The 26,528-nt window shown below is 37.2% G+C and overlaps 1 long non-coding RNA gene and 1 pseudogene across 2 annotated transcripts; one reads left to right on the top strand and one right to left on the bottom strand.

Moving 5' to 3' along the window:
* LOC126795674 (uncharacterized) overlaps positions 1 to 26,528 on the top strand; it is a 157,843-nt pseudogene that overhangs the window by 88,457 nt on the left and 42,858 nt on the right.
* Positions 3,803 to 8,365, bottom strand: LOC126793977 (uncharacterized). Of its 2 annotated transcripts, XR_007672102.1 has the most exons (4): positions 7,832 to 8,365; positions 4,518 to 5,567; positions 4,247 to 4,339; positions 3,803 to 4,138 (listed from the first exon to the last, which is right to left on the bottom strand). It is a non-coding gene; the product is annotated as an uncharacterized LOC126793977 (long non-coding RNA). The 2 variants fall into 2 exon arrangements; XR_007672101.1 differs by having other exon boundaries at positions 4,518 to 8,365.

Below are 26,528 nucleotides of genomic sequence, written 5' to 3'. Positions count from 1 at the left end.
ATAATATATCGATGGAACACCCTATGAGTCTAGTTTCCAGAACTTTTAAAATAGCAGAAATATAACACTCCTACATAAAGTTATGGCTGATTAAGTGACCGGAGGTCAGTCTGTGTTATTTTCTGATTTGGGACTGAGACTTCTATTTCAAGGTCCAGACTATATTATGAAGCCTATTGATGACTATTGAGGGATTACTAACCCTAATGACAGTTATTAAGAGGCTTTTTTATTGGTTTGGATGACTCATTTAAAATCTTAGCCATCGCATTAAAAAAGTACAATCTGGAATCAAGATGGATGTAACGACCCCAAAATTTCGAGCTTAAAAACTCAAAATTTCAAAGTCGTTAAACACTAAACAATCTCAACGAATTGAAATCATTTAAAATGCCACAGCAGATCATCTCTGAGTTCAAAATACAACTCAGTCAAACCGATTATTACAACCCAAATTATAATTCAATATTATAACAATGGAATTGCGTAATCCTCACAACAAACTCACAAGATAGTCACACAAAATCCTCACACCAGCTGGAGATAAATAATTTCAAGTCCACTGAGCGGTACGTCAATTCCCACTAATCCACACCTGCAGAGTTATCCACTACACCATCGAATTGGTGCACCGGGATTGTAAACACAAACCCGGTAAGCTTTACAGCTCATATGAGTAAAATGAAAATATAACTCGCATAACAATATATTCGAAAATCCAGAAATCAAACAAATATAAATGCACTCATGAGTCAATGGACGGCCCATCTGGTCGTCCCAAAGAAATATGAAATAAAACGCTCATGAGAAATTAAGTAACCCTTCTGGTTACCCAAATGCATTTATATTACGGGTATCAAGAACGCTGGTACACATCTGTTACCCCTCTCGTAATACACCGCCGATATTGGATAGCCACCCGCTACCCAACATCCAAAACAATCTGAGTACCCATGAGCAGATAACCACCCGTTACCTCACATGCAGTACTACGGCAGACAGACTAGAGCTCTAACTGTATCGTAACTTTCGCCCGGCCAAAGGCTAGGTTCCGACTTGCCAAACACGTACAATAATCTCACATCGTATTGTACCAAATCACGTCCGAAGACAAATCAACATTTTAACAATCTCAATGTTAAAATCATGTACAATAATCTCACATCATATTGTACTAAAAATCAAGTCCGAAGACAAATAAACATTTTAACAATCTCCATGTTAAAATCACGTACAATAATCTCACATCATATTGTACCAAAAATCAAGTCCGAAGACAAATCAACATTTTAACAATCTCCATGTTAAAATCACGTACAATAATCTCACATCATATTGTACCAAAAATCAAGTCCGAAGACAAATCAACATTTTAACAATCTCCATGTTAAAATCACGTACAATAATCTCACATCATATTGTACAAATCAAAATCACATGCTCGATATATAAATCTCGTCATCAAAATGACATAAAACACGATAAAATCATAACAGTATATTATATAGCAAACTATATATATATATATATACATATTTACCATTTATACAATATATATATATATAATCCATTATATCATATATATGTCATATTTCATAAACACGTCCGAAGACAAAAACTCGTCCGAAGACAAAACATTTTAACAAACTCATGTTACAACCACGTACGATAATCACACATCTTATTGTACAAAAATCAAATCACATGCTCAATATTTAATTCTCGTCATCGAAATGACCAATTCCAATGAATTCATAACAGTATATAATATAACAAACTATATATATATGTACTTATTACCATTTATACAATATATATGTAATCCACTATATCGTATACATGTCGTAATTCAATATTAAAAACTCTTGTAAAATCCTAAATCTCCACAAGGGTAGATTCGTAAATATGTGAGATTTTACTCACATTCTTTCCTGCGTGCAACTTCCACGACCCTGAAAGTAATTTCCTCACTCGTTTCGTCAGTCACCTAATAGCACGATAAATGCTTAGAAAATGATACTTAAAATATCAGGTGACGAGTTCAGCACAGCTAAATGTTGTTCATAAAACATTGTTCACGGAACACTGTTCATGTTTACTAATCACTGTTTTTACTAAACCACTTTTCACAGTTACTGTTTTACCACAACACTGTTCATAGTACTGTTTTACCACGCCACTGTTCACAGTTACTGTTACAGATCACTATTCACAGTTATTGTTACAGATCACTATTCACAGTTACTGTTACAGATCACTATTCACAGTTACTGTTATAGATCACTATTCATTCGGCGTTACTGTTCACCGACCGCCACCAATCATCACCAAATTTCACCACCACAACCTAAACAACATTTCCAACAACTTCCTAGTTGACACCAAGGTCTAAATCCGAGTCTAAACAGTCCAAACAACGAAGAACATAAAATCGGCACTATTCACAAACCCTAGAAATTGAAATTTTGATTCGGGTACTTACACTTCGATTTAGCTCGATTCCTTTTGTGGGAATGTTGCTGGGACTGAGACAAGCAAAATCCCCCAAGAATCTCGAGCCATGGTGGCCGGAGGAGGCGGCGCCGCCACAGCAGTAACTTCCGGCGGTTGCTACACCGTGTGTGGTTGTCGCCGGAGTGCAAGGCGTAGCCCAAAAGATGGAGCACGTCGAGCCCGTCAGTTTGATAGGTGGCACGACACGAGGCGACGTCGGATGGTGGAGAAATCGGCCGGAGAAGGTTTTTGGGTCGGGTGAACAGTACCCGAGCTGATTTTTAGAAAATTCTGATTTTCTGATTTTTAATCTCCTCTCCTTCCTTTTATACTATTTCCAAAATCGGAAACGAACTTCCGACGTTAATAACTTTCGCGTCCGATGTCCGATTCGAACGCATGACGTGTCCACGAATTCGTATCGATGAGCTCTACGACTTTCGTGAAGGAAGTGTTTGCAACCGAGCGACGGAATAAAAGTCGATCTATACGTTGCGGTAACGTTACGTTTTCTAATTAAACGATTCGAGAACGTTTCCGTTTTCGTTTCAAAATGTCGCAAACCTCCAATTGTCGTCTTGAATTAATTTCACAAGTTTAACACTTTCAAAATACTCGACATTTAGTTTCTAAAAATTCGGGTTATTACAATGGATGGCTGAGATAATTCATGAGGTTGCTTAGTCTTGCAGAACAAGTATATTGGACTGCTAACCCAGCTGATTTTGAGGAGAGGATGCCAAATCGTGGATATATAGGTCAAGATGAGACCTCAAAAGCATCCCTTTCACTAGGCCAAAAAAGGCTTCAGACAGGAGTTGTAAATTGCTGACTGATAAAAACGTATCTCCTGAGAACCTCGTGCCTATGTGATAGCACCTTAGACAACAGTTTTAAACCGTTGTATGAACTATTCTCAGACGACACATTTTTTTGATCAAATGTTGTATGAGTTATCTCCAATTCATCCAAAACGACAAAAACATGCTATCTGTTGTGTGATGTATAAACATACCACGTATTAATGTCGTCTTATTTATACACATACGGCATAATAATGCTATGTGAGACATTTTATAGTGAATTTTGAATAGAGTATATGCAGTCTAAATGATATCATCTTTCATAATCTTGGGTAATTGATCTTTTAATAATTATTCATCGACAGATAAATGTTGTGAGTAAGCTTGTAATAGCATAAGGTTACATGTTATGTCATGTTAATGCAATTGAGACAACATTTAAGTGATGTGTGAATCAAAATAGAACAACATAATCTAGTTTATTTATGTTGTTCTCCTCATGCTAATACAATCACAATTGAACCCTTCATATTACTCATAGGCTGATAACAACCTTAAAACCATTTAAACCACGTTCATTTCAAAAGGCTATTAAACTTCAATTGTCATTACATCTTCAACTGAAGTACAATCAATCTATATTCAGTTTCAATTAAACCAAAGATAGTTCTATTACTTCATCATATACATAACCAAACCATACAAAGCTTAGCTCATTCACCTTGGACCTCATCAACCGGTTGCTAAGTTCAACTTCTCTTCTCAACAATCTCTAGATGGCTCTATAAGTCTATAGCTTTTTAGAACATGTAACAGTCATGTAGCTGCATCAACAATGGTCCCTGCAATAAACCCAGTAGAAAAAAATGCATAAGGTCATTTAAGTTGCACAAGAATTTATGATGCGGTAATACAGAAACCATGATGGGAAAAAAAGAGTGGCTTCATACAATACATGTAGGAATTTGGCATCTAGGATGCTTCAAATTAGACTTTTGGGATCCACTTTTGAATTTGGATGCTGACATGCATGCTTAAACCTCCTACAAAATGATATTTGACACTTTCAGTCTATTAATAAAAAAACAGCAGCATTTTCAGAGAAAGATCTCTACGTTGCTGTAAATGTAACTAGTTTTTCATTGTAGTTTTATATATTATGAATCAACAAAATAGATATGAGTAAATGTAATATAAGAATAGAGAAGTTGAAGCACTCACTCTATAACCAACGATAATCTTTCTGCTTAATAACTCCAAAAGTGAATTGCATTGGTATGTGAGAGAGGTCAGGAAGAATCTGCTCCAAATACTGTCTTATATGAGAACTAAAAAAATTAATAATAATAAAATTTACAGACTTGTCTAAAAAGTACCTACTACCATCAAGGTGTTCCAATGCCTGCATAAATGTGAAAGACACAATAATTGAAGATTCCGGAGAATTAATGAGGACCTAGGAGCAAAGTAGGATAAACAGAAGAAGGAATCTTCTCTAATAGGGTATTGTACTCTAATAGGTTAATGAGAAAGAATATGTACATTACAGTAACAAAATGGTACACTCAAAGTTCATGAAAATTTTCAAAATGCATAGTTCTAGTGTCAGTAGGGAAAAAGAAATTGAATATCAATGTAACGAAGAACATATATGGATGCAGTCTGCCTTTTCTTTTAGCAGGTAAGTCGTCTTTCTGTAACCCTTACCCAATTCAGATACTCCTCTTGTGTCAATAAGGACACAGAGAGCAAACTGCATGTTCAATAAAAACTGAAAAAAGAAAAAAAAATTGTTAGATCAATGGGAAAAAATTGATTATGGACATTGTTAAATCTTTCAGAAGAATTGAATTGGCATCATTATATAACCACCGGGTTTTGTTATATTTTCTCCTCAACCAATTGAAAAGTAGGAAAGATGAATATGGATTACAAAAATAGCACAAAGGAAGAGAACAATTGCATTGAATGAAAAGTCTTGAAAGGTATAAACTTATAAGAGATGTATGCATGTACGCAGCCAAACCTAAGCCTTATGCAAGAAATGGACCAATATGTATATCAACCTGTAATTATCAATGATTGTCTGTGTATATAAGTACATGCACATAAAGCTTTTAAATAGGCAATATCACAACTCACCAGTAACAAAACCATCAATCTCAAATAAAAAATAGATAGAAGCAAGGTACATAAACAGTCACAGGGTAGGCACCAACAGAAAAGAGCAGCTCATAGTGAAGTGCCTTGCATTTGTCCTTCAATCAAGTTCTGGTATCACAAAAAAACATGAATTGAAATCAATTTTTTGCGAAGTATGCAATTAGTACTGGAATTATAACTAGATAAAAAGAAAAAATGTCTCACATGCCTGCTAGTTAAATTAGGGAATGTATAATATGGACCATATGCTTCCCTAGCTAATAAGAGGAAATCTAGTTTCGCAACTTGAGCTATTTGACATTTTGATATATTTGTTGTGAATACAATGATGCCCTACATCCAGAAATAGCAACAGATGATTATGCAATACAACTAAAAAATGAGCCGAGCATAAAATGTCTACATCTTTACCATGCTCCATATGATGCAGCACAGTAGCTTCTTAGGAACCTGGATCACAAGCTCTAAGAACTGTAGGTTAAGCACACACTGATTTTAGGATTCACTCCCAGGTTTCACACCCTAGTAGGCTTCACACCCAAAACACTATAATTTGGGAATCTCTCCCAGATTTCTCACCTTAAACCTATCACAGGAAAATTCAATAAACACTGATATTATTATTCAACATAGCCTATCTCAGCCCATTGGCTTTTACAGTTATTTATACTAGGTTCTATAACTGACACTAACTAGCTTTTAAGACTCTTTAGGACTCTTGAAATTCAGAAACTGAAACATAAAAGACCTAATAAATAAAAACTTAATACTCCTAAACTGAACAGATTCAAAAGGACACAAGTAAACTCTTGAAATAACACTAAGCCTAAAAACTCTTTGAATCAGACTTCTTCTCAGCTGCTAATTAAAATTCTGCGATCAATTAATCAACCATAAAGAAAGGTAATGATCAGCTGCTCTATTTTTTCATCTCTTCACCTTGAAAGGGTTGGCATGATGTCCTCATCACCATAAGAAATGTCTCATGCAGTCCACCAGGAACAATGACACAACTATAACTAGCATCCAAGTTGGAGATAAATTAAATTACTCTTTGTGGTTGGTGTAAGGCTCAACCAAATCTGTATGGGCATGTTTGTTACCCCGAACTGTCTAATCTCAGATTAAGTCTCTGCTTACTCCAGGACTGTGCTGATTCGGATTAGGGTATAGTAATTCATGACCCATGTTTGGTGCAGTCTCGGACTAGCGAACAGAAAGTCATACACATTACGACGAGTTCGGAGAATTTTATGAGTTCTCGAGTTATTTATATAATTTCCTAAAGTTTGAAATATAAGAAATTATTTGAAAAACTTGTGAATTCTTTATGGTGCAGTACGGCCGTAGGATCTAGTCGTTTCTTCTCAGCCCTTGAATAATTGGTTTTATATATTGGGTTTGAGAGAAGGTTTTTACTCGTACATTTTCTCAAATTCATCGAGTCTTCACTCTGCTCCTTCCTTTGTGACCCGACGACCCCGCACCAAACCGTCGTCCTCCTCCGTCGTCAGCTTTGCTCCAACCACCGCGTCACCTTTGTTCAAATCTCCTCAGCTCCGCCGATGTGCCTCAGCTCCAGTTTCTCCCAACCGACGACCGTGGACGAAGGACGCGAGTGAGCAGTGTCAAGCTTTCGGGTGCCATCGGCGTTTCTAGCTACCAATTCAATCGAACTTGGTATGGGAATCATTCCTCTTGTCGTCTTCTTCATCCTGGTGATTTAGTTTGATTGATTTATTGGCTAATTCGATTATTGGGGTTTTTATCTAGGTTTCTTGTTCTTCATCGCTCTTCGAGGATTAAAGGTTGTTTCGATATTTCTGGGCTTGAATTGGAGTGAGTGAAGGGGCGAGAGGAGGCGAGAGGATGAAGAAGGAGACGCGCGGATTAGACAGTCCGCCCGAATTCGGCACCTCTCCGTAATCCCGAAAATTGGAGATGCGTGGATTAGCTAATCTCATTAAAGCTAATCCCGTGTTTTCCCAAACAAGGTTTCGGACTAACTTCTTTCATTGTATAGTCCAATTCCAACAAATCCGGGGTAACAAACGTGCCCTATATGTCTTAGGAATGGTGTGTAAAACACCTAAATAAAGTTTTCCACACAGAATGAGAAAAACTACACAGCCTAACTAGTGAATAAAGGATAGAGCCAACAAAGAAAAAGAGTTACAGCAGTACTTGCAAAGACCTTCATCTTTGAGGTCCCAAGAACCCGGTCATGTCAGGAGGTGCAACAAGGAAAAAGTTATGTGGTTCATAACTCATAATCAAAGATTATATAAGCCAAAGACATCCAAGATGTTACTCAATTGACATCATAACAACCTGTAATGGGATAATTTACTAATAAAGTTGAGTGTGCATACCATAAGAGCCATTGGGATCAAACACATGTTTTTCCTCTACATATGTACAAAGTCACTGGGCACCAGATGATTCCCCCACGCGACCTGACACTCATCTTCTTCCTCCTCGCGGCTCCACAGTTGAGCACCACAAGTTGTTTCACCTCCCAGCTCCGATATGGCGATCTCCACCATAGACCAACACCCAATTGCTTTAGATATTGCCTGAAAAAAATCAACCTAATTAGCATCTTTCTGAACCAGAATTCGATAACATTGAGTTGCCCACGCAAGAAATAGGACTAAATTAGAATAATAGATCTTGATGCTGGACGGCTCTAATTCGGCAAGTAAGGAGATTAAAAATCGGAACCCTCGAAATTGGGGATTGCGAACTGAACAAAGACTAAATGAGGGATCAAGAAGAGAGATTGGAGGATTGTGTTATCGTGTAAGGAAAGTCGACGAGATAAAAAGAGACGCGATAAGAAGATTGGTTTTGGTTTGTCGGGGTTGAGGCATTTCAAAGGTTGTGCAGAAGAAAAATAGAACGGTTTTTTTTAGAAGAAGAAGTGTATGCCTCATTATTTAGCCCGTGGATCTCAAAAGTTGGCGAAGGCCCGGAAGTCAGATTAGCTTTTAACTAGCCCACCCCGCGAGTGAGAAAGCTGTCAAAGCCCGCTTTCGTGAGTAATGGGTCCGGTGTAGTTTAGAGATATAAAATCCGGTCTGGCCCGTAAAAGTCCACCAAATATTAAAATATTATACATGCATATAATATATTATACATATATCAATTATATGTCTTTTTTGTAATAATTATACATAAATAATATATATATATATATGTTAATAATACTACATTTTATATTTCTTTATATTATAACTTTATACTAGATTTAAAAAAAATTTGTAGCATTATGAAACAACTATATAAAGTATAAGAAGTAAACTTCTCGGGATTAATCGACACCAGCTGATGTTATCGGTACTAATATTTAGGGACCCTATTAAAACTTCATCTAATCGAACCTCGTATGATCGTCAGAATTTCCGGTAAACCGAAAACACCACTAATATGCCCTAAGGGAATACCTATTACCAGAATGCGAACGTCGAAAGTCGTTTGCATATATGAAATCATCTATTTTTTGTCACCGATCGTGAGCGGTCACACCGAGGAAACTTATTTAGCAAATCCCCGGTCAATGAGGTTTTAATATGTCTTTTTTTTGTTGACCGTAGGTACGGACAGTCAAATTATGTCCAAAACGGATGAAATTTTTACTGAGTCTTTAAATATATATACTGATCACATCTGCTAGTGTCGATCGACCGTATTTAGAACCGGAGTTGTCGATCGCCGAAGTGTCCACTAATGTATCATAACTTTTATACTAGGTTTAAAATAAAACTATCGCATTATGAAGTGACTATATGAAGAAAACTTTTCGGGATTAATCAACACCGGCCGATGTGATCGGTACTTATATTTAGTGACCCTGTAAAAATTTCATCCAATTCGGACCTCGTTTAACTGCCGGAGGAATTTCCGGTAAACCGAAAACACCACTAATATGCCATAAGGGATGACCCATTACAAAGATGCGAACGCCAAAAGCCGTTTGCATATCTGAAATCACCTAATTTTTGTTACCTATTGTACTCGGTCGCACTGAGGACACCCATTTGGCAAAGCCCCAATCAATGGGGATTTCAATATGTCAAAAACCTTTTTTTTGATTAACTGTAAGTACGAACGGTCAAACCATATCCAAAACGGACGAAATTTTTACGTGGTTCCTAAATATATACTGATCACATCTGCTGGAGTTGATTAACCATATTTTGAATTGGAGTTGTCTCCACTAATGTATCTTAACCTTTATATTAGGTTTATAATAAAACTATCACATTATGAAGCGACTATATGAAGGAAACGTCTCAGGATCAATCGACACCAGCCGATGTGATCGGTATATATATATAGTGACCTTGTAAAAATTTCATCCAATTTGGACCTCGTTTGACCGTCAGAATTTTCGGTACACCAAAAACACCACTAATATTCCCTAAGAGAAGACCTATTACCAAGATGCGAACATCGAAAGTCGTTTGCATATCTGAAATCACCTATTTTTTGTCACCGATAGTGCGCGGTCGCATCGAGGAAACCCATTTGTAAAGCCCCGGTCAATGGGGATTTTAATATGTCAAAACGCCTCTTTTTTTGTTAACCGTAGGTACGGACGGTCAAACTATGTCCAAAATGGATGAATTTTTTACGGGTTCCCTAAATATATATACCAATCATATCTGTTGGTGTCGATCGACCATATTTTGAACTGGAGTTATTGATCGCTGAAGTGTCCACTAATGTATCATAACCTTTATATTAGGTTTATAATAAAATCATCATATTATGAAGTGACTATATGAAGGAAACTTCTCGGAATCTATCGACACCATCTGATATGATCAGTATATATATTTAGTGACCATTTTAAAATTTCATCCAATTCAGATCTAGTTTGACCATCGGAATTTCCGATAAACCAAAAACACCACTAATATGTCATAAGGGAGGACCTATTACCAAGATGCGAATGCCGAAAGCTGTTTACATATTTGAAATCACCTAATTTTTTTCCCCAATCGTGCATAGTCGCAACAAGGAAACCCATTTGGTAAAGCCTCGGTCAATGAGGTTTTATTATGTCAAAACGCCTCTTTTTTTTGTTAACCATAGGTACGGACGATCAAACCATGTTCAAAATTGACGCAATTTTTTACAAGGTCCCTAAATATATATATCGATCACATCTATTGGTGTCGATCGACAATATTTCGAAACTAGAATTTATTTGTGACTTTTTTTTAGAATGTTTTTTAATAATTCTTTTATTATTCCAAACCCTTAAATAAGAGTATTATGTTTTTTTTTTCTAATACAAGCCCGCAATGTCCGGTCCGTAAAAGCCCGCAAGGCCCGCTTTAAGTTAGCGGGCTTGGATCTTCATATTTGGATCTTCAATGTATATTTGTGAGATTGATTGTTTTGATCTTATTTTATTAATATCATTTGCATGTATTGTGTTTATTTGTATAAATATGAAGCATGCAATTGTTGCTAGAATTAGTGTTTACGCTAAGTTATCATATTCATAATGTCACACCCTTGACTCGATGTCAGTAGAATACAGATAATTAATAACGGATCCAAGGCATGAGTGTAAAAAATAAATTAAAATGAAAATAGAATGAAATATATTGACAGAAATCCTTTTAAAATAAAAAATTGTAATAACAAAATTTATTCCAAAGAAAATAACTCCTCGTATCTAGCTCGGCCATTTTGCAACTGTCGCAGTTAGTTTTTTCGTTCTATCGTACCTCGTACGTACCTGAACAAGACATTTATATGGGTGAGCTCACACTCAGTAGGGTCCAATCTCTTATGGTTAATCTTATCGATTTACCAACACAAGTTCTTAAATAATAACAACTAACCAACAATGACGCAATTTATGAGTGCAAATGGACTTCTTCCACTTCATTACTGGATGTTAGATCATATATCAGAAACATGAGAGTCTACACGTCCCATACCGTGTACTTTACCCACCTTGGGTGACTCTAATGTTTATGAGACATAAACTAACCACCAGTAAGATCTCATTGCATGTGCCTCTTTTGCTAGTCGTCTTTTGTTAATCTCATAGTCTTGCAAACCTAAAATCCGATAAGATCGTTTTATCGACTCCTGCTTCAAAGGGGCATACTTTCTCCACATTTGTGCACGTTGGGTTAACCATAGATCTTAACATGCCCCATTAGAAAACTCAACTACGCAAAAGTCATTCTTTTTTCTCAATCTCATTCTTAGCTTTCCACATTCTCCTCTCTCAAATGCATAGTTACTATATCTCACAATGCACTATGCATACCAATTCAAATAATGTTTTTTTTGTGAAAAACAATAACAATTATCATATAAAACATGACTACACGTGCTATCATATTTCTATTTGCCAATTAAGGGAAAGATACTCAACAGTGAGGTTTCTACATTTGTAAATTTCATATGTTAGTCAACATAAAAGACCATATCTGAATTTATCGATTAAAGTGTGGGTTTCAATGCAATATCTCCGTTCGGGAACTGGCAACAGTGCAAAATAATAATGTAGTCTACTGGTGTTAGTTCTTACCTTAGTTTATTGATTGTCATGTGGTAAAGATTGCAACGGAGAAATTTAAAGCTTATAGTGAAGTTCTGTGAACCTTGGAGTTGGTCACCTCGAGGAGAAACAGAAAGACAAGACTTGAGATAAGGTGTGATTTTGCTCAGTGAAAATACGAAATGGTGTGATTAAAGTAAATGCAATCCTATATACCGTTTGTGCAGATTGCTCCTCGATTACATAATTCCAGTTATCCTCATTCAAGTGGAATCCTATATACCCTTTGATTCAAATTTGCTTCGAGCAAATTGCTACTCATTTAGATTCCACATGTTCCTCTATTGAAATACTCCTCACTGACATTTGCTTTAACGAGATTGCTCCTCACCTACATTCTACTCATTATTCGGACTTCTTTTCCCATTCTTCATCCAGTTTCGCTTTGAGTAGATTGTTCTCCACCATGATATTAGTACTCACTTGAATCATTGAACTACTTTTCACCTGAATTCGCTTTGAGCAGACTGCTCACTCATCACTCTTACTAAAATATTTTTTTAAACTCTGATAGTGGATCTTGTATGTTTAGTTAGCGAACACACAGAATACTGTAATTCATAGGAGAATTTATATCATAATATTAAGTTTATGTTCCGAATTAAAGTTAAAATATAAAAAAAAATTAAAAAAGTACACTTTAATTATCCCTTTAATTTTACAAGACAAACAAATTTAGAGAGGGAAAACAAAAAAAGAAGCGGGAATTTTTATTGCCAAAAGCGGGTGGAAAATTAAATTGAGGTGCTAATATGAAAGTTAAACTTTGTTTGACCTAATTATAACCTTAAACTCAATGATCTAAATAACGGTTATCGACATCATGTATATATCGAAATTATCGGATTTACTGATTTTTAATTGAATTAAATTTATTTATAAACATATACTCCCAACCAACATCATCCGACCGGTCTCTATAATGTTTTGGAATTTTCTTGTGAATGGGTATTGTCGTTGGAGTAGAATCTATTGGATTAGAAGTTCTAAAAGAACTAATACCAACACTTTGAGCCATCACAAGTTCACAACCTCAACCTTATAATACATTTATACATTATGCATATGTATTCAACTTTAGCAAAGCATAGAATAAGATACCACAGTGAACACAATCTAATTGTCTAACTATCAAACACAATCTAATTGTCTAACTATCAAGCACTGTCTAACTATCATTCTATCAAACACAATCTAATTGTCTAACTATTAAACAATGCCTAATTGCCGATTACAATGGTCTAAACTCTAGACATCAGTACCAATCATCCACTCTTCGGTCTCTACCCTGACTCTACGTCTCTACCATCACTGCACCACAACACAACATCAATTAAAACTAATAATTACAGAACAAAAATTACAACAGAGTGAACAAGAAATCAAGAACTCGGAAGTGGGAAGTGGAAGAACCTAACAATCTCAAATTTCAGATAAACTAATTATTAAACCAAGAACAACAAGTCCAACCATTTTCCAAACCCATACCATCTCAAATTTTAGATTAAAGATAAAGTAATTATTAAACGAAGAACAACAGTCCAAGCATTTGCCAAACCCATAAGAGAAGAAAGGATTCTTACCAGGAGACTAGGAGGCCGTGCCGGATTCTAGATGTGGCTGGTTGTTAGGTTAATATTAACCTAATAATGTTTGCCTTATTGTTATTCTTTTGCTTTATCTTTTTGTATATTTATCTATTTCTTATTACATTTCCTACTCATGCTAGGAAAATTTACAAATGATCGGAAACACGTCAAAAGGACTGGATTTAGCGCACATTCTGGATTCGGGTGAAAGTTTCAAGCCAAAAAGAGTAAATGTGAAGATTTCTCAAGAAAACAAAATTCAACGCCGGAAAATGTTGGTTAAACTCCGGCGATGAGAATGTGGTTGACGGAAATGGTAGTGGCTGAAGTCAATAATTCAATGGAGCATTGGTAAATCATGAATTGTGGATTTTAATTTACAATTCAAATTGAAAATAGAGGAAGACAAATGAAGGGCACCATTTTCAAGAACAAGATGCACAATTTGTGCTCCATGAATTGGAGATTTAAATATAAATTTAAATTCAAAATAGAAAAATACAAATGAAGGGGACAATTTCAAGAACAAGATCTACAATTTGTGCTACCACATTTGTCCACCATATCTAGCCATTCATCCCTTTACATCTCCACCCTTCATTTGTGACCCTAAGGCTCTTAAATACCTTACCATACTGAAACCTCCTTTACCATACTAGAACTCCATCAAAACTTCATCTTTTCCATAGTTTTCTTAGGCCTAAGTCATAGATATCAAGTTGTGTAGAAAGAAGTGTAAAGTGTCTTGGGTTTTCACCAAAAACCAAAGATCCTTTACACATTTGATCAATCACAAACTTGTTTCATAAATTTGGGTTGGAGTAAAGAGTTGTGATAGTGTGGGGGTTTTACCAAAGCCATACTCACTTCACTATTTTCATCCTCAACCCATGTTCTTTGTTCTTAGATTGTGTGGAAAAAGTATGGTGTTTATGGAGTTTTTCCTTTGTTAGAACTCATTAATACCATATTTAGAAGCACTTTTATTTCTTATTACATCTTTGTGGGTAGTGAACCTTTAGAGGTACGGTTTGGTATCATTTGTACCAAACCCTTGGTAATCTCTTATCTCTTTACCCTACTTCTCTTTTGATGTATTTTATTTTCAAGGGTTTGTTGTATTTAATGGGTTGTGAGTAGTTGGATTTGAGGCTAGGCTAGCCCTAGTCAAACTCATGTGCTAATGAATTCATTTTACTCTTAATTGATGTTGATGCATGTTGAATCTATGAGCTTCTACACTTAAAATGCTTACTAAATGTGTTGCTAGTTTTATCACCTAGGAACATGTTTAGGTAGTTAATGAATTGGAACTTGAACTTGACAACTTCTTGAATCCGTGAGCATGGGTAGCCTTGACAAGAGGTTGAGTCCCACTCTTTGCATGCACCATATTTACATGGAGAATGAAGCAAAACCAAGAAGAGAACCTCAAAGAAGATTGAACCCCAACATATTAGAGGTGGTGAAGAATGAGATTATTAAACTCCTTGATAATAGAATCATCTATTCTATCTTCGATTCCAAATGGGTGTCTCCAATACAAGTGGTGCCTAAGAAGGGAGGAATGACGGTGGTGAAGAATGACAATGGTGAGATGGTTCCACAAAGAATTGCAAACACATGGAGGGTTTGTGTCGACTACCGCAAGTTGAATGCTGCAATAAGGAAGGATCACTTTCCACTCCCTTTCATTGATCAAATGTTGGAAAGGCTTGCGGGACAAGCATTCTATTGTTTTCTCAATGGCTATAGTGGATATAATCAAGTCCCAATTGCCCTCGAGGATCAAGAGAAGACAACTTTCACTTACCGGGGAATGCATTTCAGATTATGTAATGCACCCGCCACCTTCCAACGGTGTGTCATGGTCATTCTTGAGTTTGTAGATGTCTTCATGGATGAATTTTCTGTGTATGGGAACTCATTTGAAGAATGTCTTGATCATCTCTCCCTTGTCGTTAAGAGATGTGAAGAGACGAATCTAGTACTTAATTGGGAAAAATGTCACCTCATTGTGCAAGAAGAGATTGTTCTTGGTCACAAAATATCATCTAAGGGGATTGAAGTAGATAAAGAAAAGGTTGAAATCATTGAGAAGTTGCCCCCTCCCGTGAATGTAAAAGGTGTAAGAAGCTTTCTTGGGCATGCCGGTTTTTATCGAAGGTTTTTAAAAGATTTCTCCAAGATAGTGAAGCCTCTTTGTTATCTATTGGCCAAGGAGATTCCATTTCTATTTTATGAAACATGTTTGAAGGCATTTGAGAGGATAAATGAGTTGCTTACCAATGCTCCTATTATTTGCTCACCGGATCGGACTCTCCCATTTGAAATTATGTGTGATGCAAGTGATTACGCCTTGGGAGCAGTGTTGGGACAATGTAAGGAGAAACTCTTGCATGTCATCTACTATGCAAGTAAGACCTTGAATGATGCCCAAGTAAACTATACTATCATTGAGAAAGAGTTATTGACGGTGGTATTTGCCTTAGAAAAGTTCTGAAACTATCTCTTAGGGTCTAAAGTCATTATCCACACGGATCATTCCACATTCAAGTATTTATTGTCTAAGAGTGATGCCAAGCCAAGAATTTTGAGGTGGATCTTACTTCTTCAAGAGTTTGACATTGACATTGTTGACAAGCCCGGTGTCACAGGCCGACTTTGCAAAGCACAAGTAGGACCGTGCGACACATGCTAATCGTTGAATGAGAAGCAAGTTAGCCAAATGAGTACCTTGCAAGGGACAATGAAACCACACTATATTAATATAGTGCTAGCAACAAGCGAGAACACAATTTATATAGTTGTAAGGGACAATCTCATGAACAAGTGAATTATCGAGTAGGCAACAAGAAATGATCTTATGAAGCATAGATGATTGAATAATTCCTCTCTGTATTAATGGTAAGGGAGGCAAAATTACATGTGCTTACCTATACTAGTTCCGTAGTCCAACTGTCGCCGACTAGGAACCCTTCCCTATAATAGTATATTTTGCAAAACTAGACTTGGTAGGGGAAACATGAAACATTCCCACCATAAACTAAAGAAACTAAATTACATAAATTATAAATTACAATACTGCCACTAGCATGTAAGAAACCGGCCATAGGCATGACTCATGACCTTGGACAAGGTTGCTTGAGGCCTTACAAGTGTTTGCCCCTAACATCCTCCCCCAGTAGAGCTGTCGGCGCTCTCGACGACGGCCTTGGACTTGAAGTCTTCAATCTTCTGCTTGAAGTTCTTTAGTGCTTCGACATTCTCCCAGCTGACTTCTTCATCTCCACACCCCTTCCACTTCACCAAGTACTGCTGTCGCGGGCGCTCTTGAACTGCTTGGTTACGCCACTGACTCTTAAATGTGCTAACAACTCTTTCTACTAGAATCTCCTCCACCTCCTTCGGCTTGCTTGATCTGATCTCCACATGCTCTCGAACATGATGGTTTCAGGCTTGATCTTCAAGGTCTGGCAGGTGCGGCTTGAGGTTGCTAACATGGAACATAGGGTGAACTTTCATCCACGGGGGTATGGCGATCTTGTACGAACACTTCCCCACCTTTGAAATCACAAGAAGTGGGTCTTCATATTTCCTAAACAACCGCTTATCTTTATAGCGAAGAAATTTGAGCTGTTCGGGTAGCAACTTGACAAGGACCATGTCCCCCTCTTGGAACTCCCGGAGTTTATGGCCTTGATTCGCCCACTTCTTCATTCTCCCAGCCTCCTTCTCCAAGTAAGCTTGAGCAATCTCGGTTTTGGCTTTCCATTCGTTGGTAAAGTTGAAGGCACGAGGGTTCTTGCCCCTATACACCTCCTGCACTATGTGAGGTAGGAGTGGTTGTTGGCCATTAACTACTTCAAGGGACTCTCGTTCTTCTTTGAATTGAAACAAAATTGTGCCACATCAAGTAGCTCTACCCAGTTCTTCTGATTGGCATGGACAAAGTGCCTCAAATACTCCTCCAGCATGGAGTTAAATCTTTCAGTCTGTCCATCCGTTTGGGGGTGGTAACTCGAAGAGATGTTGAGTTCGTACCTGAACAGGTTAAATAACTCCACCCAGAATGACCCTGTGAATCTGGTGTCTCTGTCGCTGCTAACATTGTGTGGTGCTCCCCAATACTTCACCACATGCTTGAAGAAAAGGGCCGATGTGTCTTCGGCAAAGCAATATTTTGGAGTTGGCACAAAGGTTGTATATTTTGAGAACCTGTCCACCACCACTAGGATGCCGGATAACTCTCCCACCTTAGGCAAATTGGTAATGAAGTCCAGGGAGACACTCTCCCATGGACGGCTCGATACTGATAGTGGTTCTAGCAATCCTGGAGTCTTTTGCCGCTCCACTTTGTCTTGTTGGCATGTTAGACAAGGCCTTGTGTACTCCATCACATCATCTTGTATTTGGGGCCAGTAGTAACCCTGCTTGAATAGTGCGTGGGTTCTTTGCCACCCCGGGTGGCCTGCCCATAAAGTGTCATGGCACTCTCTCATCAACATCTTTCATAATCCGTCGGCCCGGGGAACATACATCCTCCCTCCTTTGGTCATCAACAAACCATTTTCCATCCAAAATCTACGCCTGTTTTGTTCTTCCACTAGTTTGACAAGAGCTCGAGCCACATGATCTTTCTCGAAGTTCTCCTTGACCATTTCCTTAACATTTGTGGCTACCACACTGCCAGACATAGTAGCTAACATCTGAAGGGCAGCAAGGTCGGCCTTGCGACTTAGGGCATCTGCAACTTGGTTAGTGCTGCCAGCTTTGTACTCAAATTGGAAGTCGAACTCCGCGAGAAATGATTGCCAACGGGCTTGCTTTAGTGTCAATTTTAGGTGTGTTAGGAAGTGACTAACCGCGGAGTTATCGGTCTTCACTATAACCTTCGACCCCAGTAGATAGTGTCACCAAGTTCTCAAACAATGAATCACAACCAACATCTCTTTCTCATGAGCTGTATATCTTCTCTCTGCTGTTGAGAGCTTGTGGCTCTCGTATGCCACAAGGTGTCCTTGTTGCAATAAGACCCCACCTAGAGCTAAGTTAGACGCATCTGTCTGCACTTCAAATGGCTTGTTCAAATCTGGCAAGGTAAGAACAAGATCTTTCATAACAGCTTACTTTAAGTTTTGGAAGGCCTTCTCGCAGCAGCCTTCACCCCAGTTCCACACCACTCCCTTCTTCAAAAGTTCGGTTAAGGGAGTTGTCTTCTCGGAGTACTTCTCAATGAACCGCCGGTAGTAATTGGCTAGTCCTAAGAAAGAGCGCAATTCCTTCACATTCTTGGGACTCTACCACTCTTCAATAGCCCTTACTTTCTCCATATCCATCATGATTCTTCCCCTCTTTATGATATGACCCAAGAACTTTATGGTATCTTGCGCGAATGAGCACTTTTCTCGCTTAACATACAACTTGTTGTCTCGCAACCGTTGAAACACCACCTTCAAGTGTTCCACATGCTCTTCAAAGTGGAACTATAAATCACAATATCGTCCAAATACACCACCAAAAATCTATCCAATAGGTCGCTGAGGACTTGGTTCATTAATGTGCAGAAGGTAACAGGTGCATTAGTCAATCCGAACAACATTACCAGAAATTCAAAGACTCCATATCGGGTGACACATGTTGTCTTGTACTCATCCCCTTTTGCGATGCGGACTTGATGATACCCCGAGCGAAGGTCTAGATTTGTGAAGTACTTGGCACCACTAAGTTGGTCGAACAAGTCATTAATCAGGGGGATAGGGTACTTGTTCCTCACGGTGACCTTGTTGAGAGCTCAATACTCTACACACAATCTCAATGTCTCATCATGTTTCTTCTGGAATAGTACCGGGGCGCCAAATGGTGACTTAGAGGGTTGAATAAAGCCCGCCTCCAATAGATCCCCAAGCTGCTTCCTCAATTCTACCAGCTCTGGAGGTGGCATCCTATATGGTGCCCTCGCAAGTAGTTTAGCCCCTAGGAGTAACTCGATCTCATGATCTACATTCCTCCTGGGTGGTAACTCTTTGGGAAGCTCCGATGGCATCACATCTTTATAGCTCTCCAAGATTACCATGATCTCATTCGGTACTATCTCATTCCCACTCATGTCTTTTATCAGGGGGACGACAACATATGTCCGTTCTTGGTGCTTTACGCCCTTCTTAAGTTAGAGGGCCGACAAGAGGCGAGGTTCACTTGGTGACACCACCTTGGCCGAAACAACACAGGGTCTCTTCCCCAATACTAGCAGGTTTTGAGCATTAGGAATGGGAATGGCTTTGTTTTCCAGCATGAATTACATCCCCAATATAACGTCAAAATCGTCCATCTGCACAACAACCAAATCTGTCTTTCCTTCTCAGGTAACTAACTTCAGGCGCACCCCTTTGGACAACCCTATAGTGGGCGAGGGTGAGGAGTTAACTGCTTTCATGTGGCCCATGTCTTTCTCATACTTCAACCCCATCCTTCGTGCTACCATTTCCGATATAAATGTGGGTAGCGCCAGTGTCTATCATCACACTTGATCGGTTCGATTATTCGAGATCAATATTAACCATGTAAGCATCGTTAGTAGTATAAAGCAAAAGGGTATCGTTCAAAAATCGGGGATCCATCCAGGGCAAAGCATCACAAATATTTAACAACGAATTCATAAGAATTTGAAGATTTTGGGATATATTTCGGATGAAACATAAAATAAACTTAAACTAATATATACATGTAATCAACCAACCAACACATAAGCAATTACCAAACAAATAACATAAGAATAAAGGTAACAAAATCTACTCTCAATTATGTTCATGCCGTAAGTATCATAGTTCATCTTAAATTCAATCATGCATCAAGTTCCTACTTGGTTCCTAATACATGGATATTATCGAGCTCAACTACTTGTCTTCCTACGAAATCTAACATATAAATTCATCATGCAATTACGTATCACAAAGAGAAATCAACATGTTTAAAGCACCTATCCAATGTCAAACTTAAGATCATAATCGGTGGGAGAACAAAGAATAAATAACTAATCAACTACTTGTATCAAAATCATTTTCAACTTTAAATGATTAACATATGTAACATCAACTACTTGTCTTAATCACACATGCAATATAAGAACACATCGAAAATTAATTAAGAACATAAATTGAAACTCATGGCATAAAACCTAAAATCATTGAATAAAAATTGAAAACCTTAATTCATCATGTCATTCGAAAATTACAAATATCTCATAGACAAGAATAAAAAGAACTTTAACAAAACCTAAACATAAATCATCCAAGAACAAGAACATAAAAACCCGAAAACTAAACATGAAGATCATAGAGTTACACTTTATAATTCACCTCCCAAGGTTCCTTACAAATGTAGCACGAAATCAAGAGTATGGTATCCTAGGATCCCAAGCTTTGGACAAAAATATAGTGAAGGGTGGTGAATTCGGATTCTATGGTTCTTGGTGAATGAAAGTGTTTGGGCAAAACTTTAGCTATACTTGTGTGCAATTTTGATGATGTTTTTATGTGAAAATGAGGTACTATATATAGAGGAAGAAACCCAAGGGAGGCTGGCCACAAAGTCCACAAAGTTGAAACGAAATTGGTTGAGGTTTCCTAGATTTTCTCAATTCGACAGATCTGACATTTATGCCTTGTTCTGACCATACATTTCTCTAGAAAATAGATATTGAGCTGATTCCAATGGCATTTGAAAATAGACTCTCATAGCTTTTCATCCATATATCATGCATTTTCTAAATCATTCTGAACTGTCCAGGGGAGCCCGTCAAAGTTGGATGACCTGCACTACCAGAATTCCGATTTCTATAAGGATTGGACATTAATTGTATATCTTCTTCATCTTTTAATGCTGATTTCTTTTGCACATATTTCTTCCTTTGAATTAGGGAGGCAGCAAAAGTCTTAATTGTTGCAGCCATGTTTGATTTTTCTGACCTCTTCTCATTAATTTACTGCATGACTTCTTTGACATTTTTTGGTGCATGAATTTATGGTGATTCTAAGATATATTCATGCCTTTATATATAGGAGAAACAAGGTCTCAACTTTCCCTCACAGCCCTTGGATCAAAAGCAAATTAGTGGCTGGGATAATTCTGCCGAGTTCACTGGACCTCCAAGTAATGATTAGATCATATCTCCTTGTAGGAATAAGATATTAATTTAATTCCAAATCCTACTTAAACTAGACTCACACAGCTTTCTATTCATATATGGTACATCTTCTAATTCAATCGGAGCTATCCAGGGGAGCCCGACGAAGTTGAACTACGAATCTTGATAGCATTTTGATTTTTGCATGGATTGGGCTTTTAAGTGCATATCTTCTTCTCCTTTTTCCTTGCGCAACTAGGATTGCTTTCTTTCTTCAACATGGATTTATATTTCCTAATAAGAATAAGTACGTTAGAAACAAAGAAATACGAAAGGGTGTTTGCCCCTAACACCCAGTAAGGTTAACTTGGTAACGGATCATCTCTCTCTACTTACTAATCAAAATAAAGATAATGGGGTGCCTTTAAATGAATCATTTCTGGATGAGAGGTTGTTTTCCATTGTTGAGAAAAAGCTACCATAGTTTGCACATTTGGTTAACTTCTTAGCAAGTAGGGGGAAATGTTTTCCTAAGACCTTTGATTTCCATACAAGGAGGAGACTCATTAAAGAAGCAAGACACTACTTTTGGGATGATCCGTACTTATTCAAGAAATGCAAGGATCAATTGGTGAGGAGGTGCATTGCGGTGGAAGAGATACAAACTGTCTTATCATTTTGCTATGATCAAGCCTGTGGCGGTCACCATGGAGGAAAGAAAACGGCCCAAAAAGTACTTAATTGTGGGTTTTGGTGGCCTTCATTATTTAAAGATGCCCATTCTTATGTGAACTCTTGTGATTGTTGTCAAACGGTATGCAATATTTCCTCAAGAAACCAAATGCCTTTGAAATATATGCTTGAACTGGAGATATTTGATGTATGTGGCATAGACTTTATGGGACCATTCCCAAGTTCATATGGCTATCTCTATATCCTTGTGGGAGTTGATTATGTAAGCAAATGGGTTGAGGCCGTGGCCACCAAGGCAAATGACCACAAGGTTGTGCTCAAGTTCCTTAAAGAGCACATCTTCACAAGATTTGGCACACCTAGAGCAATAATTAATGATGGAGGCTCCCATTTTATGAACAAGCCATTTGCAGCCTTATTGAAGATGTATGCGATTAATACAAAGTCTCGACACCATACCACCCCAAACAAGTGACCAAGTTGAAATATCTAACCGGGAGATAAAGAGCATCCTTGAAAAGGTGGTGTCTACAACTAGAAAAGATTGGGCAATGAAGCTTGATGATGCTCTATGGGCTTACCGAACCGCATTCAAAACACCTATTGGAATGTCTCCTTATCGCCTTGTTTATGGAAAGGCTTGTCATTTGCCGGTTGAGTTAGAGCATAAGGCTTATTGGGCATTGAAGACCCTCAATTTTGACATAGAAAAGTGTGGTGAGGAGTGGAAGTTATAGCTTTGTGACCTAGAGGAGCTTCAGATGGATGCCTATGAGAATGCAAATATTTATAAAGAGAAAACTAAGGCATTTCATTATCAAAGGATCAAGACCAAGGACTTGGACGTTGGGAAACTTGTACTTCTTTTGAACTCCAAATTAAAGTTGTTTCCCGGCAAGCTAAGATCAAGGTGGATTGGGCCATTTGAGCTTGTTGAAGTATTTAGTCATGGGGCGGTCACATTGAAGAACTTAAGAGATGGATCTACCTTTAAAGTTAATGGCCATCGAGTAAAGCCTTACCTAGAAAGTGCACCAAAAAATGCTTATGCGGAGGTGAAGTACTTTGAGGACCCTCTCACCATTTGAGGAAGCATTATGGACCTTGTTAATGTCCTTAAACTTAAACCCATCTTGGCGGACTCCAAGGGTTAGCACAATAAGATAGAGTTAAGCGATTGCAAGGCCCAACGGGGCTTTGTGGGTTTTCACCATCAACAATTTGCATTATAGAGCTACATGAGATCTTTAAAGAATTTGTTTTTTTTTATCCTTCACTCTCATTTTTCTAAGCATGATTAGTTGTGTTTGTGTTTTCATGTTAATAAATTATGACATTGAGAGTTTGGATAGTCATTTCATCCTTGACCAATGGATAAAACACAAAAGATTTAGCTTTTATTGAAATGATTATCTAAAGTTTAAGTGTGAGTTGACTACCTTCTCTCTCTTGCTTTATTAGTTAGTTGTTTTGATTGCTAGTTGTGACCCTACTAATGCATGCTCCCTAAAACATTGATAGGATCTTAATAGCTTCATAACACATTAAGGACTATATGATGTTTTAAGTGTGAGGTGTTTGTTAGGTAATTGTGTTGATTAGTTTGTGTTGACTAGCATGTAGTAGTTAATAAACATAGTTTATACCTTATATTTATTTCAGTATTGTTCACGGCACATTGAAGACAATGTGTAAATTAAGTGTGAGGTGTAAGGCTAAGTAATTTTATTCCTTATTTTTTTTATGTTTACTTTATAAAATAAAAAAATCCATAAAAATTAAGATATTTTGAAAAATGCAAAAAACAAGTTTGCTTGTGGTTTACTTGGATGGTGCCAATAACAAAACAATCATCATATTTGGATAGATTGATTTTGAGCATGTGTAGCGGTTACAAATCAATGCTTTATTAATAGGAGGATTTGACATTTTGTGCTCACATGTGTTTAGAGTCATATTGCCTATGTCATTTTAATTTCATTCATGTGTGAAAGATGAGGACTATATTTGTTGAAACAATCTATGTCTATGTCAGATTTTGAGTCGATGAGAGTGCATACAAGTTTCTAATGCACTAGTTGTTTCATTGTGTGATCCATTCATTGTGCTTGCAATCTAGAACTTGCTTTAAATCTTTCGAGACTTTTTTTATCAAGGCATGAGTTGTTATTGGAGAAGACCAAGGCATTAGGTATCCACCAAGGCCAAATAGCTTTTATCCTTTCAAAAAAAATCCATTGGTAAGCCAATTTGAGCCTATATAATTTTGTGTTAGCCTTTTCATTTCTTTAGCACTATATATGTCTACCCTTTTTAAACTTAAACAATTTTCTCTATTCCTCTCTAAGCCAAGTTGTAAACAATGTGAGTCTTATTGTTAGTTTGGTGCTTGTAAATGAGTTTGAGGTATTTCAAAAGAATAAGTGTGAGGTGGGGTATATTAGTTTTGTGTGTAGCCAAGGAAAAGAAAAATGGTGACTCTAGAAATATCTCCACAATATCAAAAGAATCACTCAAAATCAAATATGTACTAGGGTCACCGAAAATTAGTGCTAGTGAAAAAAAAATTGTTGTAAAAAAAAGGACAAAAAAAAGAAAAAAAAATCCAAAAAAAAGAGTGAGGAGAATAATTTAGTAGTCTAGTTGTAGTTGGCTTGTGGAATGAAGAAGTTACAAAGCACATAGAGTTGTAAAAGTGTATTATGGGATCTCAACAAGAGAATTGCTTATTAGGAGGCTTAGAATTTGTGATATCTTTCCTTTTATTTCTTAAACTCCCGTCTTAAGCCTTATTACAACCAAAATAAAAGACCTTGTGATCCGAGAGAACTCTTGTGGAGAAAAGATTGAAGAGCAAGCCTATGGAAAGTGTGTCCATTGAATTGCTTTTGAGTGTAAACACTAACCAAAAACACTTGAGTGAAAATGAGTGTATCCATATGAGTTTGATGTTTAGGCAAATGTAGTCCAAGTTAATCGTATATGAATGACTTTAAGGTGGTACACATGACATACACATACATATACTTTATTGAGTATGACCTTCCAAATCCATTTATTAGCCTTGCATTTTGAAAATTTAGTCTCTAATCATGCTCAATTGATATCATGGTTATTTAAAGGAAATTGGTTGAATTCAAGATGGAAGCAAGTGACCGATTTAGTTTGGTTGTGTTACTTTAGTTTTTATTTGTTTGAGGACAAACAAAGTCTAAGTGTGAGGTAGTTTGTTAGGTTACTATTAACCTAGTAATGTTTGCCTTATTCTTATTCTTATTTTTTTGCTTTATCTTTTTGTATATTTATCAATTTCTTATTATGTTTTCTACTCATGCTAGGAAAATGTGCAAATGATTAGAAACGCGTCAAAATGAGTGGATTTAGCGCACATTTTGGATTCGGGTGAAAGTTTCAAGCCAAAAAGAGTAAATGTGGAGATTTCACAAGAAAACAGAAGTCAATGCCAGAAAATGCTGGTTAAACTCCGGCGATGAGAATGTGGTTGCCGGAAATGGTGGTGCTGAAGTCAATAAGTTAATAGAGCATTGGTGAATCATAAATTGTGGATTTTAATTTACAATTCAAATTTTAAATAGAAGAAGACAAATGAAAGAGACAATTTCAAGAACAAGATCCACAATTTGTGCTTCCACATTTGTCCACCATATCTAGCCATTCATCCCCTTACATCTTTACCCTTCATTTGTGACCCTAAGGCCTTTAAATACCCTCTATCTTCCCAAATTCTTGCAACCTCTTTTAGCACACTAAAACTCCATCAAAACTTCATATTTTCCATAGTTTTAACATAGTTTTCTTAGGCCTAAGTCATAGATATGAAGTTGTGTAGAGAGAAGTGTAAAGTGTCTTGGGTTTTCACCAAAACCAAAGATTCTTTACACCTTCGATCAATCACAAACTTGTTTCATAGATTTGGGTTGAAGTAAAGAGTTGTGATAGTGTGGGGGGTTTACCAAAGCCATACTCACTTCACTATCTTCATCCTCTACTTATAATCATCCTCAACCCTTTGTTCTTTGTTCCTAGATTGTGTGGAAAAAGTATGGTGT

The sequence above is a fragment of the Argentina anserina genome, chromosome 5, assembly GCF_933775445.1.
Source record: "Argentina anserina chromosome 5, drPotAnse1.1, whole genome shotgun sequence".
NCBI classification, from domain to species: Eukaryota; Viridiplantae; Streptophyta; class Magnoliopsida; order Rosales; family Rosaceae; genus Argentina; species Argentina anserina.
The sequence above is the reverse complement of the archived record's forward strand: the minus strand, read 5'-3'. Positions and strand labels throughout refer to the sequence as shown.